The sequence below is a fragment of the Simochromis diagramma genome, unplaced genomic scaffold, assembly GCF_900408965.1.
Source record: "Simochromis diagramma unplaced genomic scaffold, fSimDia1.1 OVJJ01000517.1, whole genome shotgun sequence".
In the NCBI taxonomy this organism is placed as follows: domain Eukaryota; kingdom Metazoa; phylum Chordata; class Actinopteri; order Cichliformes; family Cichlidae; genus Simochromis; species Simochromis diagramma.
Window position 1 is genome coordinate 306,010 of NW_024387173.1, and position 14,702 is coordinate 320,711.

A 14,702-nucleotide genomic window follows, 5' to 3' on the forward strand; every position below is an offset into this window, starting at 1 on the left:
GGCCTCAGAAATAGCTATGATCAGAAGATCATTTTGAGATACACTTATTTGTGAGTAAAAAGATTAATTTCGGACGAGGAAGTCCGACAGAAAACACCAGGTGCTGTCAGGATGTTTAAGTGACACAGAATTTCAGAAAAACGAGTCAGAAATGGTTCTGTGGCTCTTGGTAAACTGATTTTGAAGGAAAATCAGTGTTTATTGTGCTGAAGTAACAGATCCGGCGTGGTCTGAGGAAAAGAAATAAATCGGTGAATGGTTGATATACTTACTCATGTAAGTATATCCACCAAAATTCATATTTTGGTGGATCCGCTGAGGTCCAGAAGAATAATCAATGCGGACTGTGTTGGTTTGGATGTTGATAAATGATCCAGGAAGAATTGCCCTGGGTCTGTGTGTGTGTGCTGTTGAGTAACAACATGCGCAGTTAAAAATTGGGCGCTGTTTCTTCCTCTTTTTAGTTTCAAAACACGAAGGGTTTTGGTTTCACTTTAAGGTTGGATTAAGAATTACTGTGTGAGGAACGGTTTCACTTTTGACTAGGGAAATAATATGCTTACTTTTGGGTCTATGAAAATTGAATTACAGTGGGAAGGTGATCTTCTGAAGGCGCAGGTTGTTTGCTACTGTGAGACAGTGGAGAGAACTTACGAAGTTACCTTCTTTCACCAAGTAAGAGTGGAAGATCTCATAACATTCTGGTGGCGATACCGGGGTAAAAAGAGTGAGCTCGGACGAGGAAGTCCGAGAAAAGGACACCTTGAGTTGAGCAAGGTGTTTAACTGACTCAGGATTTCAGAGAATCTAGTCAGCTGTGATCTTGAGTTCTAATGGTAAATTGATTTGAAAGGAAAATCAATGTTAACCATGTTGAAGTAATTCTGAAGATATTACTAGATGTGCTGTGATACAAGTGAAGAATAAGTTGTGTACATGTGGACACACAATTGTTTTGATATTGATGGATCGGCTGCGGTCCATCTGATAAGTTAATACTGGGTGCACTGAGACAAGAAACTCTTTTAAATCTTCACTGGCTGCAGTGATATACATGTGCTGAAGATTACTGGACCCATAGAGGTCCATTTGATGAAGTTCTTGGGCAGATAAATGACAGAAACAGTTTCTGAATTTTGAGGAGAATTCTGAAGCACTGAGGTTGAATTTTCTCTGAGCTCGGTGCGCTGTGTGGACTTATATCCGAGTTATAAGTCCAAAGGTTATGACCTGGAGGTCATTCATTGTGTTTAAAGGAGAACAGGAATTAGAAAAGGATATTTAATGTCATATTTTGTGTAAATTGAGGAAAGCTCACCATATATGTTCACCTTTTCTTCGTTTGAAGGGACACAGACGTTAACACACACACACAGTTCTTGGGTGTGAGTTACTTCCTCTTTTAATTTTAAACTGCGACACATGTGTTCATTGAACTAGAACTTCAGCAGTGAATGAGACAGGATTTAGATTAGGTTCTGGTAAAGTAAAAGATTATGTTCAAGGTTTTATGCCCTGGAGGCCAAGAGTTGTGTATAGAGAAGAACATGACTTAGAAAAGGACATTTAAGGTCACATTTTGTCTAAGATGGGGAGAAATTTCCCATATGTGTTTATTTCTCTTCTCTTTTAAGAGGACATACACACTTAACTGGGTGTTGTCTACTTCCTCTTTCTGATTCTAAAAAGAATGTTTGATAAAATACTCTTAGGAAAGCGTATTGTGAGTGATTCTAAGTGGGTGAATGTTGTGAGTACTGGATTTGAGTGATTCTGTGATTTGTACAAAATAATAAATAAGTAATAATAACACTACGAAGGTTCATAGCAGAGTGCGGGAAAAAGAGGAAGTCTGAGAGAAGAGAGTCTGTGTGGGTGCGTTAAACAGGAAGTCTGATTATAGCTTGTGAGCTGGTGAGAGACGTTGCAACATGAAAACAGAGGAATTAGAGACTGAAGGTCTTAAGAAAAAGTAATAAAATGATATTAATTACATGTTTTAGTGTGTCGATACAGGTGGACTCTCCTCAACCTGAAAACATGACTACAGTGGCAAAAGGATAGATTAACAGAATTGGGATAAGAAACAGGCCAGTCTTTCACTTAAAAATTTTACAGCTTGACCTCTCATTCTGTCCCCACCCTGAGAAGAAGCTTAAAGGACAGTCGATCTCCTGATGAAGACAGAAGACAGACAGAACATTGTGGACTTGAAGAGTTAACAGCAGGCAAAAGACAGTGCAACTGAACCATAACACTGACGACTCCAGCAGCAACATGAAAGAAAGCACGTGATGCAACATGCACGGCGAACTGCAGGCTGGTAAGAACAGTGTGACATGACTGTTTGAAGGCACTGAATGTGATATTTTGCCAGGCTGGGACTTAACCTAAAAGAAAAAACTAAAAAAAGATCAACGAAGAAGAAACAGAGGAGCAGAAAAATCCGAGTGGGACTGTGTTGTTGGAGATTTTAAGGCCACACAGGACACTGTGAAGAGAGGGACAGGGACCAGTCAGAGGTCAAGCCCGGATGAGTTTGAGTGCGAGAGTACAGGATATAATTGGATTGAAAATGGAAGCTAAATCATGCAGGTTTAGGATTGTCCACCACATCAAAAAAAAAAAGAAAAGAAAAGAGAAAAACCGAGGAAAATAAATACATGAACTAACGATTACATGAATAAATAGAAAACACACATACACAAATTGGTACATGTGAAATTATTTTTGGAAAGAACCAGAAGTGAGACAGTTTGAATCCACAGCTCAGTGAAAAGATGCATGAATTAAACCTGATTATAGAATACACATGCAATGAAGAAACAGCTTACACTCACCGAACATTAACATGACCACATAACATGAACGCAAGGAAGAACACGCTTACATTTATATACATGACATAATTGGTATTTCTGACCAGAAAGAGAGGGAAACGGGTCGTTTAAGCACTCATGATAATAATGAAAATGTCTCAGTTTTGTTATGTTCAGGTGCAAAGACCTGGATCAATTTTCCACATGCAGCGGTCGGAAGAAAGTTATAGGTTAACGTTATTAGAAACGTTCAGGCCAAGTTTTTGGTTGAAGTGTTTACAGCGCCATGTGTCCCTGAACCTCACAAGCAAGCTCTCACTCCTGGCTGAACACAGAGGAATGCTGTTATTTAATGTGGGAAATCAAAATTTGGGTTAGCAAACCTGGGAAAGAGAAAACTGACTGTTTAAGTTGGAAAATTGTGAAGGAGTCTGAAACACCGCCAAAAGAAACATACAAACTCACACACACAAACAGAAAATGCATTAACCTTAGAAATACAAGACAGCTCATGAAGATTAGACAGCATGTTGAGCGTGTGAGTCTGTTTATCGTCTTGTCCAAATCGCTTAGTGTGTAATAGTTTTTAGAAAAGAAATTTAGAATTTAGTGATGATGGTGTGCAAATTGTGTGGCGTTTAACAAGACTTTCTGTGTATTGAGCAAGTGAAATTATGTCAGTTGACCTGAGAGTGTCAGGACCCTGAAGAACTTGTGGCAAAGCTTTTGTGTGTTTAAGATTTTTGAGGTTGTTGTAGTGATGGGTTGATTCGGTCAGTTTGCTTCGGGTGTTCTTCTTATTTTAATAGAGGGAGTTTTATTGAACATGGACATGTCTAAGAGGGGCCCATTATTTTTGTAACAGTGCACTTAGAGAAAACCAGGCAGGTGATTTTGTTTTGTGCTTTGATGAGCTAATAATCAGCTCTCTTTTTTTTCTCATTTTTGTTCTAAGCAGGCCTGCAATAGTGAATAACAGCGCTGTAAAATTTCTTGGAGAACAAATATAAGGTGACCTTTCCAGATTACAACTGACAGAGGAAAAGGCTACCTGTGGGGACCTGATCAGGTTGAAAGTCCCTGTCTAAAAAGATTGCCGCGAGCCAATCCAGTCCAAGAGCATAAAGAACGATTTTCCTACAAAACAAAATAAAACAAATGAATGAGCTCATGTTGCTGCGGGTGGAGAATCTGATTATTTGCGTGGGAATCTCCACTATCAGCAATACCTGGTGTGAATGCGTGTGAATGGATGTGTGTAAATGGACGGTGACTGGACGGACGAGGTGAACTAAAGTTGGACCAACTGGACACTGAGATAAAGACTGGACTAAGGTTTAACACATGACTGATAACTGTTCTGTTTTAAGTTTTCTTTCTTATAACACAGATTGGATCATAAGTGAGGAAAACTGAGTATGAAATGTGAAGTTCAGGTCAACACACAGGTTCTGTTTCCAGGAAGTTGCAAGGATGCAGGATCTGGATGGAGCCAGGAGTTCGAAAAGATTTGACATGATGATTAAATTGATTTCATTCCTTAAACACAGGTTTGCAGGGCCGGAGCAGATGTACCTGAGAGGAGGATCGCTGAGGTGTTTTGAGAAATGATATGACTAACCTTTCACTTTTAATTTCCTAAGCTCGGGTGAAGCATCTTGAGTTTGTGACACATAAGATGTGTCAAAAGGGGGGATTTAAGGTTTAATTTGAAATGGGTTTTAGGATCATTTTATGACTTTTGGGGGTTTTGATCATTTAGATATGGTAAAACTGAAGCAGAAATTGTTATTTTCATTTTTAAGTTAAAGGATTAAAATGAACTGAATCCTGTGTAGAAGATTAAATGCCGGTGTTCATAAGAAGCTGTACACCAGTGTGTGAATGTGAGAGTGAATGAATAGTGGCATTGTAAAGCGCTTTGGGTGCCTTGAAAAGCGCTATATAAATCCAATCCATTATTATTATTATTATTATTATACCAAACTAAAAGGGAAAGGCGACACCTGGTACCACTGGTCGCAATGTGCACCAGCACACGAGAGCTTGGTAGAGGAAAACTCATCTTCAACTAACACGGGTGTCAACAAACAGAGGCAGAATAAATCCTCTCACCTGTGCAAAGGGCCGACCAGTAGTCCACCTGGGAGGCCGAAGAAAGAAGAAGAACATCGCAGAAGGTCGCCGCGCCACCAAAAAGGAGCGGTAACAAATTGAAAAGAACATTAGAAAGAGTGAAGGTGTAGGTTAAAGCTAAAAACCACACAACATAATGGAAATGCCCAAACCTGAGAAGCGTAGAGACAGGAGGTGTATTTCAATATTGTTTTTGATTCTACGTATTCTATGTACATTAATAATGACTGCGGCCGTGTGTTTTCTTGTTTATCTTTTGCAGGGCGCATTTTGCGAATCGGTCAGACGCGGATGCCAGTCCAGCACAGCACTTCCTGAGACAGTAGTTGCTAAAACAGGATCGTTGAAAAGACTAAAGCGCGAGGAGTCAGGTAAAGGTGATGAGTGTCTCAGCACATATAATGGCATAGAATTAAATTACGTTAAAGGGTCCACCAGCTCATTCACGTTTGATTTGTGTGACGTCATTAAGTGTGCAGGAGCTAGTAGCAGCTGGAGAGCATATGATGTGTGGGTCTGCAATCACCCCATGATATGCTCCAGTCATGCTTATTGGAGCCCCTCGTGGGGCAAACACATCCATACATACACAGCAGGTCAGTGGTGCTCCTGGGGAAATGTGGTAAGTTGGACAGGAGTAGGATGGCAACCACATGTGCCGGAAGGCCGGAGAGGAATAGCAATTCAGAGAGATTATTCTGTTTCTCATAACCCTGTCACAATTTCCCTAGGTCCATGGGACACACTGCCTAAAGCCGAGAGCCCGGGAGGCGTGTTCTATCTGGTAATCGGGGTGGACATGTCAGGAACAGATCCATTTGGGGTAATTAGAGTAAACTTAATTGACCCAAAGCCTCAGCCACTCTTAAAAAACTTAATCACCACTCTAACTGACAAAATAATAGTCTCGGCACCAAACACAATAGGGCAAGCAGAGAATGGGTCGTCAACTGTAGCTCCAGAGGAGCGGGAACCAAAAGGGAAATCAGTTCTGACAGTAGATTATACTAGATTGAAGCCTCGGGATTTAATTGAGCGTGCCACTGGTTTCAAGGATAGTAATCCATAGCTTGATTGGGTGGCTCAAAATGCTAAAGAACAACATGTATCTGACTGTGTTGCCTGTGCTTCAGCTAGACCCCGTTTGTTCACGGAGCCCGCACCACTGTATCCCGAGGATAAGTGGGGCTACGATTGTATGCTGCAGCTAACTAAAGGTGCGGTGAGTACTGGCAACTGTACTATGTTGTCCAGACTTTTCCCTCCCATTTCAAAACAGACAACAGTGGGACCATTTATGCCAAAACAAGATAACTATACATGTTTCAAGTTTTCTACCGATAACGTAAAGTACAAGGTGGGAGAAATCGACCCAACTTGGTGTGCCGTCACACTCACGGGAAGAACCACCAATAATGTAAGTGACCCAAGCACATTAATTGGAACATGGGCAAGAAGTGGGTTGTATTATTATTGTGGGCAGAGCACTCTTTTGGTTCGTGTTCCTCTGGGAAGTGTAGGGACATGTGCGATGGTGCGGCTGGGAGCTCCACTCATACTTATTGGAAACCAGGTAAAAACCATTCTGCAACATAACACACGTACCTTAGCAGCCAGACGTAAGAGACACGTTTTGGCAAAAAGAGGGACCCAGGGTACACATGCATACGATCCTCGGCTGAAATCACCGACTTGGATAGACTCCATAGGAGTGCCCAGGGGAGTTCCAAACGGGTATAAGCTGGCAGACCCAGTAGCTTCAGGATTTGAAAGTATATTCATTTGGATAACGCCTAATAAGAATGTTGATTGCATTAACTATGTTCATTACAACTTGCTGAGACTCTCTAACCTTACCAGGGACGCCATGGAAGGGTTTGCAGAACAATTGGGTCCGAGTTTGCTGATGGGAGTGCAAAATCGAATGGCCCTTGACATGTTGTTGGCAGAGAAAGGGGGCGTCTGTGCTATGTTCGGAGACATGTGCTGCACCTTTGTCCCCAATAATACTGCCCAAGATGGCTCAGTAACCCGAGCTCTGGAGGGCCTGAAAACTCTGTCTAAAATCATGCATGAGGACTCAGGTATCGAAAACCCGCTGGAGTCCTGGGTGGCATCCATGTTTGGATGGTGGAAAGGTTTGGCCATGTCAGTAATGCTTTTCCTGGCCATACTTTTAGGAATACTGGTCACCTGTGGTTGTTGTGTCATTCCTTGTGTCAGAGGATTGTTGGTAAAGATAATGGCAAGGGCTGCGGACCCCGGGTGGATTCAATCTACCTGACGTACTTAGAAGCCATACAGTGGGGCAGGGAGTGATACAACACGAGGTGTGGTGACATTCCTTTTTGGAATGTTAAAAGTCAAAATGTGGAGATACAGAAATTCTTTTATTGCTGCCATATAACCTGCATTATTATAATTGCATTAATAACATTATTTTCAGCATTATTCCATTTAATATTATTTCTCACAGTATTGATATTGCATTAAAGTTGTTTATTGAAGATGTTCATTTAAGGATCCTTCCATTATGTTAACTTTTATTACAGGTACAGCCAGACGTATTTCATACACATTGCATCGTATTTGCTCATTCAGAGTTGTTGCATTAGTCTACAAGAGGGTCTTAAGCTTTGTGAAGCGTGAGTCTTCACAATTTATTGTGTCAAGGACTAAATCATAGAAGGATAATTGCATACATGCTTACAATACACATATAATCTAGGAACAGGCCTGAGCAAAGGCCCAAATGTATTCAGCTTCTTGTTGCAACCTGTGGCGTTTTGTTCTACTTGGTAACAGATGACCGGAGTCAACAACCAGCCCTCAGAGACCCTGAAGGCTTGAAGTTATTAACTTGTTTGGAAGGTGTTATAGAAAAGAGAAGTTCTATGTCTGTTTATAGCCATCTAAGATGTACCATTTACTGTAACTAACGTCTTTAACCTATTTTTACGCCTTGGAGGGGCGGATACCTCAGTGCTTTAAAAGTGTTCACAACATGTATTTTTGTCAGAAGACATATGCTGATGTTTTCTCCTGTGTGTTAATAAACTCATCGTTTGATTGCACTTTTCTGGGGCCTCCGTGGTTTGTTACACTGCTCTGCATTGACTGATTTCACAACAAAAGGCTTATCATAGTCAGGCAATACTAAAACTGTATTTGTCTGTAAAGCTGGTTTTAAGTTACTGTATGCTTCTTCTGTCTTTTTTGTAGATGCAACATTACATTTTTATTTAAGGCTTTTAGGTCATTTCTATTTTTTTTTTCAAAGAACTCACACATCTCACACATCTTACATGTTTCAAACTTTTAAGTTAGGATTTAAAAAACTTCTTTATTTGGAACTTTTCCCACAAGGTTCCATTCTTCCTGTAACAGCTTCATATAAAGTATGCACCAGACTTATAATTTCCATGTGGATGCATTGCTCACAGCTCTAAAACTAGACATTAGTAAATCATATGCCTAATCATTATGTGTCACTGTGATCCACAAGTATGACCACAAATTTGTTTATTTTTCAAACCAACAAAACAAACAGACAAAAAACAAAAAAAACAAAAACAAGTTGCTGATGGCATAAACGCTTTACACACATGAGCCAGGACACAAAAAGAAAAAAGCTGGTGCCAAAAACAAATCACAAGTGTGAGGAAAAAACTGAGCTCACAGACAGCTGCATGTGTGAGCTTTAATAGCATGCAGCTCCTGCTCTAAAAAAATAAAATAAAATAAATGTGTAACATGCACATTAGCTTAGTAGTGTCCACATATTTAATTCAGCTTCTCAATCTTGTAGCTTTAACTGTTGTATACAGGGTTTAGCTTATTAGTTGTTAGTATAGGTGTGCTCTATGTCTCAATAATGTCTCATCTAGGATGACAGGTTTTCAAGCAGGTCAAGTGCCTCTATGCACTTAATTAGTTTAGATATTTTCTTTATTTTCTTCATGTCATATATCGTTGTACTGAACTTGAGCAAACCGTAAGCTTGATGCAGACTGCTTTTAACAATTATCCACCTCACATCATAACTGACTGAGGTGCCTCTTCATATTAATATTATGTCATTATTAATGTTATCTTTTTTTTTTATATAACAGCAATAGTATATTACAATATTTTATTAGTATATTACATCATACTACTATACTACTAATATACAATAGTTTATTATAATGTATAATTTTATTATGTATCCATCAAGGGCTGCGGGTGATCTGCAGTTTCACCCTTTCCCAAGCTGGAGACATTTTCCTTTTCACACACTTTCCTTGGCTGAACAATGACACAACCTTAATGTACCTTATGCATCTCTCTATTTTATTTAATATGTGTTTGTGTGAATTATCTGCTTTCATTCATTCTATTCATTCTGGGCATGGTCGTCATCTCAACTTTCATTGTTAATATCAGTTTACAGGTTGTTATCCTTCCTATTATTAGTTTGAATACATTAAAGATAAGCTCTAATTTAATTTAGCCTTTTGTTTATTTTATTTTATTCCTCTTGTATTTATATGTAATCAGTCTGGTCTGTTTCCAACCCTTTTTAAACTACTTTAAACTACTTTGATCTCTAATTTTTCACTTGATGAGGGATTATTATGTTCTTCCTGACATGGGTGAGTGTATAATGGGTGGTGCTGCAGCTGCAGGAGCGGGTGGTGGATTAATAAAAGGATTGCAAGGACTGCACAGTGTCTCGTCTTCTGGTTTTACTAAACTGGCAGTTAAGTTCTGTTTTTCTGACTGTTTATCTTTTTTTCTCTTGTTTTTTTTTTTTCAGGCCAGGAAGTACTGTGATTCTTGAGTACATTTTCCTTTTTTTCTTTTTTTAAAAGTCTTTCGTCTCTCCTAATTCTTTTAAAGAGCTTCCTTCAGATGTGTTAGCGCTGAGGGGATGCATTTCCCTCCCCAAGTGGGACATTTTGTTTTCTTAGGATTTCTCCATCTACAAGCACTGATTTGTCCGGCGCCTGGACATTTCTTTTCTAGCCACTGCTCCTCAGCAGTGAGTTTGGTGGGCTGATTCCCCATTATCACAGAACTCCAGAGCCTTCTCTGGTAGACTTGACTCAGGGGTGGTGGCTGACACGCACTTCTACTCCGCGCTATTCACGGAGCAGTGTAAGTTTTATGAGGCGGAACTCAACCTTTCCCCTTTGTCACCAGTACGTGGGCTTTTGCAGGATACACAAAGATGGAAGTAGTTCAGCAGTTTATTTGTGCTGTAAAATCAACTTACTTCCAAACACATACACACACACATACACACATAGACATTTGCATGCTAATTTGTCACGAAGTATTTCACGGCCACTTCTAAAACCAGTCTAAACGCAGTTCCTTTTTGGCGAACTTAAACCTATTTTGTTACGAAGTATTTAACGGCTACTTCTAAATCCAGTCTAAACACAGTTCTTTTCGGCGAACTCAACCTATTTCACGTGTTTCACGAAGTAAATGCGGCTACTTCCAACCTATTTTACGCGTTTCACTAAACCCTTGCGGCGGTTTAAGACCAAAGTTAAGGTTTTCTCACCCTCAGTTGTCTTTTGCTGGTTGTTCAGGTCATCTGGCTGGATCCCAGCGTCGTGGACCAGAAATAGTTCACCGGCCTGGACCCGAATTTGAATGCCCAGGTCTTTCTCCTCTACCTGGAGAGGGCTGTCGACAAACTTCTGTACTGGCTTCCCACGATGTCAGGATACAGCAGTCAGACCTTGGATTTGGAGTGACAGAAACGTGTCTGTTGTTTCCATCGCTAAGCTCGAAGGACCAATTTAAATGACAGGGGATTTCTAAGAATCACCCCACAATTCTTCAGCTGAGACACCTGAGTTAGAAAACACAAACACTGCAGTTGTCTTTACTCGCGAAGATGGTCATGGAGTGCTCGTACTCCAGACTCGCGCTGTATCACTGTTTGCGTTCTTTATTTATACAAGCTCGTGTCTGTTTGTGTGTGTACAAAGATAACAGAGTTATTCTAAGAACTCAGAGCTGAGGTTCCCCTTTTCTAAGTCTGTATGTTCTTACAGAAAGAGGAAGCTGTTAGTTGTTTATCACACAAGAGTTCATGTCAAAAGTCACGTAGACATTTGCTTAGTGATCAATAAAAGAACACATTTCATGAAGCTGATCACACTATATACAATTTTCTTTTAACAGGTTTTTACGTAAGTTTAGTAGTATCTCTTTCAACAAAGAGTTCAACACAGTTTTAGAGTCAAAAACATATAACTGCACTTTTAAATGAGGATATCAAGTGAGATCTATTCATTTAAATATTGGCCTTACTAATAAAAGGATATATTTTACTAAACAAATTAACTAGCTTAAATAAATTGTATTTGATTGATAATTAACTGAAATAATGTTAAAAAAATATATCCTGGACACTTTTCAAACAATAAAGCCATTATAAACCCTACAACAGTATTTATTCAGAGACAAGCAAGAGTGATGACATCAGTAGATCATGGATTATTATGTTTAGATCAGCCTACTTCAGACCAAAATGCCAAATCTACAACAGCAATATACTGAAAACAAATTATGATGTAGAAAACATACAAGAAGCCTTGCACATGGTTTGTTATTCCACCTGCCACAAAGAGCTACAATAATGGAGAAAATTGTAAACTGAGATTTTATTTTATCTCAGTTTAGCAGTAACATTTTCAAAACAACACAGTTCAAAGCAACACAGAGTCAAAAACACATGTCATGACTGCGCTTTCAAATGAGGATTTCAAATGGGATCTGTTTATTTAAATATTGGCCTTCCCAAAGAAAGGGATTTATTTGACTAAACAAATTAAGCTGGAACACTCATATTCAGACTGGATTCAGGGGAAAAAACTAACTAGACTGAGAATGCACAACCTTTACACACACACACACGCACTACAGCACATACCATCCAGGCTTTGAATCTTTTTGTGTTTTATTTTACTGTAATAAAAAACAAAAAAAAAAACAATTATTTACAATCATGGTTTTACATCTTCATCTTAATAAGCGATCCATTAAATAAGAGCACCAAATTTCAAGTAGAGCTGAATAAAAAAATAATGCTTCAGCATTTTGATGTGTCTGTTTTTACATCAGATAGTAGATCTGAACAAGGCTGGAATGGGCTACAAGACCATCAGCCACAGGTTTGGTGAGTATGTGACTCTTGGCAACTGGTGGTGCGATTATTCGGAAATGGAAAAATATTAAATGACCATCAGTTGCCTTTGATTTGGAGCTACATACAACATCTTGCCTCATGGAGTGAGCATGACCATGAGAAAGGTGTGTGGATAAGTCCAGAACTACACGGGAGGAACAATTGTTAGAAGGCAGTTGGTCCAACTGTCACCAAGAACACCACTAGTAACACGCTGCAGCTCAACAGATTGAAATAAAAGGTTTGGGAGAAAATGCTGTGCTTTGATAAAAGAACTTTGATAAAAGTTTTTTTGGCATCAACGTGAGCTGCATTGTTTGGAGGAAGAGAAATGCTGAGTATGACCCAAAGAACACAATCCCCACAGTAAAGCATGGTGTTGGAAACATGCTTTGGAGCTGTTTTTCTGCTACAGGTACAGGATGACTTCACTGGCCTGAGAGGACAGTGAATGGGGCCATGTAACATAAAATCTCTGATGAGAACCTCCTTCCACTACCAAGGAAACTAAAGGTGGGTCGTGGATGGATCGTCCAGCATGACAATGACCCCCCAAAATATTGTCAAGGCAACAAAGGAGTAGCTAAAGAACAAGAATATTTAGGTCATGGAGTAGCCTAGCCATTTACTTTTACTTTTTCTGTTGTGAATGTCATTTGTTGTGAATCATTACTCGTGAATGAAGCAAAGTAGGATTTGGAAATCGATCCTGTAGGTGTTTCTATAAAAGTCTCTCATGAGTTTAAATCCTGGTGATTTATGTAAATTTACACTATAACACAGTGGTGACTGCATCAAAAACTTGCAGTTCAATTTAATTCAGTTTAATATCATTTTTTATAGCACAAACCTCACAATAACAGTTGCCTTAAGGCCCTTTTTATTGCAAAGTAAAGAGCTTGTAATGATAAAGAAATCCCCTAAAATCATATGACACCCTATGAATAAGCACTTTGGTGACAGTGGGAAGGAAAAACTCTTCTTTAACAAAAAGAAAACTTCTGCAGAACCAGGCTGAGTGAGTGACCTGCCCTGCCTGACTGGTTGGGGTGATGCGAGGAAGACAGGATAAAAGACACTGAAATAAAAGACACTGAAGAAGAACATCAGATATTAGTTAAGTATTAATTAGTAATTAAATGCTTAAATGGCCTGTATTTGTATAGCGCTTTTACTAGTCCCCCCTAGTGACCCCAAAGCGCTTTACACACCCAGTCATCCACCCATTCACACACTGGTGGAGGCAAGCTACAGTTGTAGCCACAGCTGCCCTGGGGCAGACTGACAGAAGCGAGGCTGCCATATCGCGCCATCGGCCCTTCCGGCCAACACCAGTAGACGGTAGGTGAAGTGTCTTGCCCAAGGACACAACGACCGAGACTGTCCGAGCCGGGGCTCGAACCGGCAAACTTCTGATTACAAGGCGAACTCCCAACTCTTGAGCCATGATCGCCCTTAGTGTCGTATAAACACAAAGTGAGTGAAAATATGATGAGTAAAGAACTTTGAAATAATTACAATCAGAAAACAATCCCTGTGGTTTTCAGTAACATTACAGGACATTGTATTTTCCAACCAGAGTGCTATATTGTTATGTTTTTTTGTTTGGTTTTTAGAAAACTTAAGCCTAAGTCAGAGTCCTAATTTGAGCATTAATGTGAAATGTCATTGTCCAGTGTTCCAGCAACTATTTGCTGAGAGGTACATATTTGTTCATTTGAGTAAGCATTTAAGAATGAAGGAAATTGTGCTCTGTCCATTTAGGGGGTGAAATTTTAAGACCAATGTTTATTACACATAATACATACAAATGCAGAAAAAATTAAAAGGCATCTGACCATAATGTCATAGTTGCAGTGCAAGATCTCAAATATTTCCCAGGACAGTGACATTAAACATTATCTAGCAGAGAGTTCTGATGATAATGAAATGGGGCCTGAAAACTGAAGGCTCTGCCTCCCATTCTACTTTTAAATTCTCTAGGAACAACACGGAAGCCTGCAGTGTGAGAGCGAAGTACTCCAATAGGGTGATATGGTACTATAAGGTCATTAAGATAAGATGGGGCCTGATTATTAAGACTTTGTATTTGAGGAGCAAGATTTTAAATTCTGGATTTAACAGGAAGCCAATGAAGGGAAGCCAAAACAGGAGAAATCTGCTCTCTCTTTCTAGTCCCTGTCAGGACTCTTGCAGCAGCATTTTGGATTAACTGAAGGCCTTTCAGGGCGTTTTTAGGACATCCTGATAATAATGAATTGCAGTAGTCCAGCCTGGAAGTAATAAATGCATGAACTACTTTTTCATCATTACCCTGAGACAGGATATTTTTAATTTTAGAGATATTGCACAAATGAAAGAAAGTAAATTTGTTTAATTTGCACATTGAAGGACATTTCAACCACTCCAAGACTCCTCACAGTGTTATTGGAGTCCAAGGTAATCCCATACTAAATTTGCAGCAGGACTGAGCACAACCTTCGATAAAATATGACATTAAAAGACTACGAATGAAATGGCGTCTGAATGCTATGTGAATTCCATAAATTTAAGGTTTT

At 39.5% G+C, this 14,702-nt stretch overlaps 1 long non-coding RNA gene across 1 annotated transcript; it reads right to left on the reverse strand.

Annotated features, from left to right (window-relative positions):
- Positions 1-306: 306 nt before the first annotated feature.
- On the reverse strand, positions 307-11,134 carry LOC120744736. The gene is made up of 3 exons (XR_005698448.1): positions 10,510-11,134; positions 4,935-4,962; positions 307-407 (listed from the first exon to the last, which is right to left on the reverse strand). It is a non-coding gene; the product is annotated as an uncharacterized LOC120744736 (long non-coding RNA).
- Between the last annotated feature and the right edge of the window lie 3,568 nt (positions 11,135-14,702).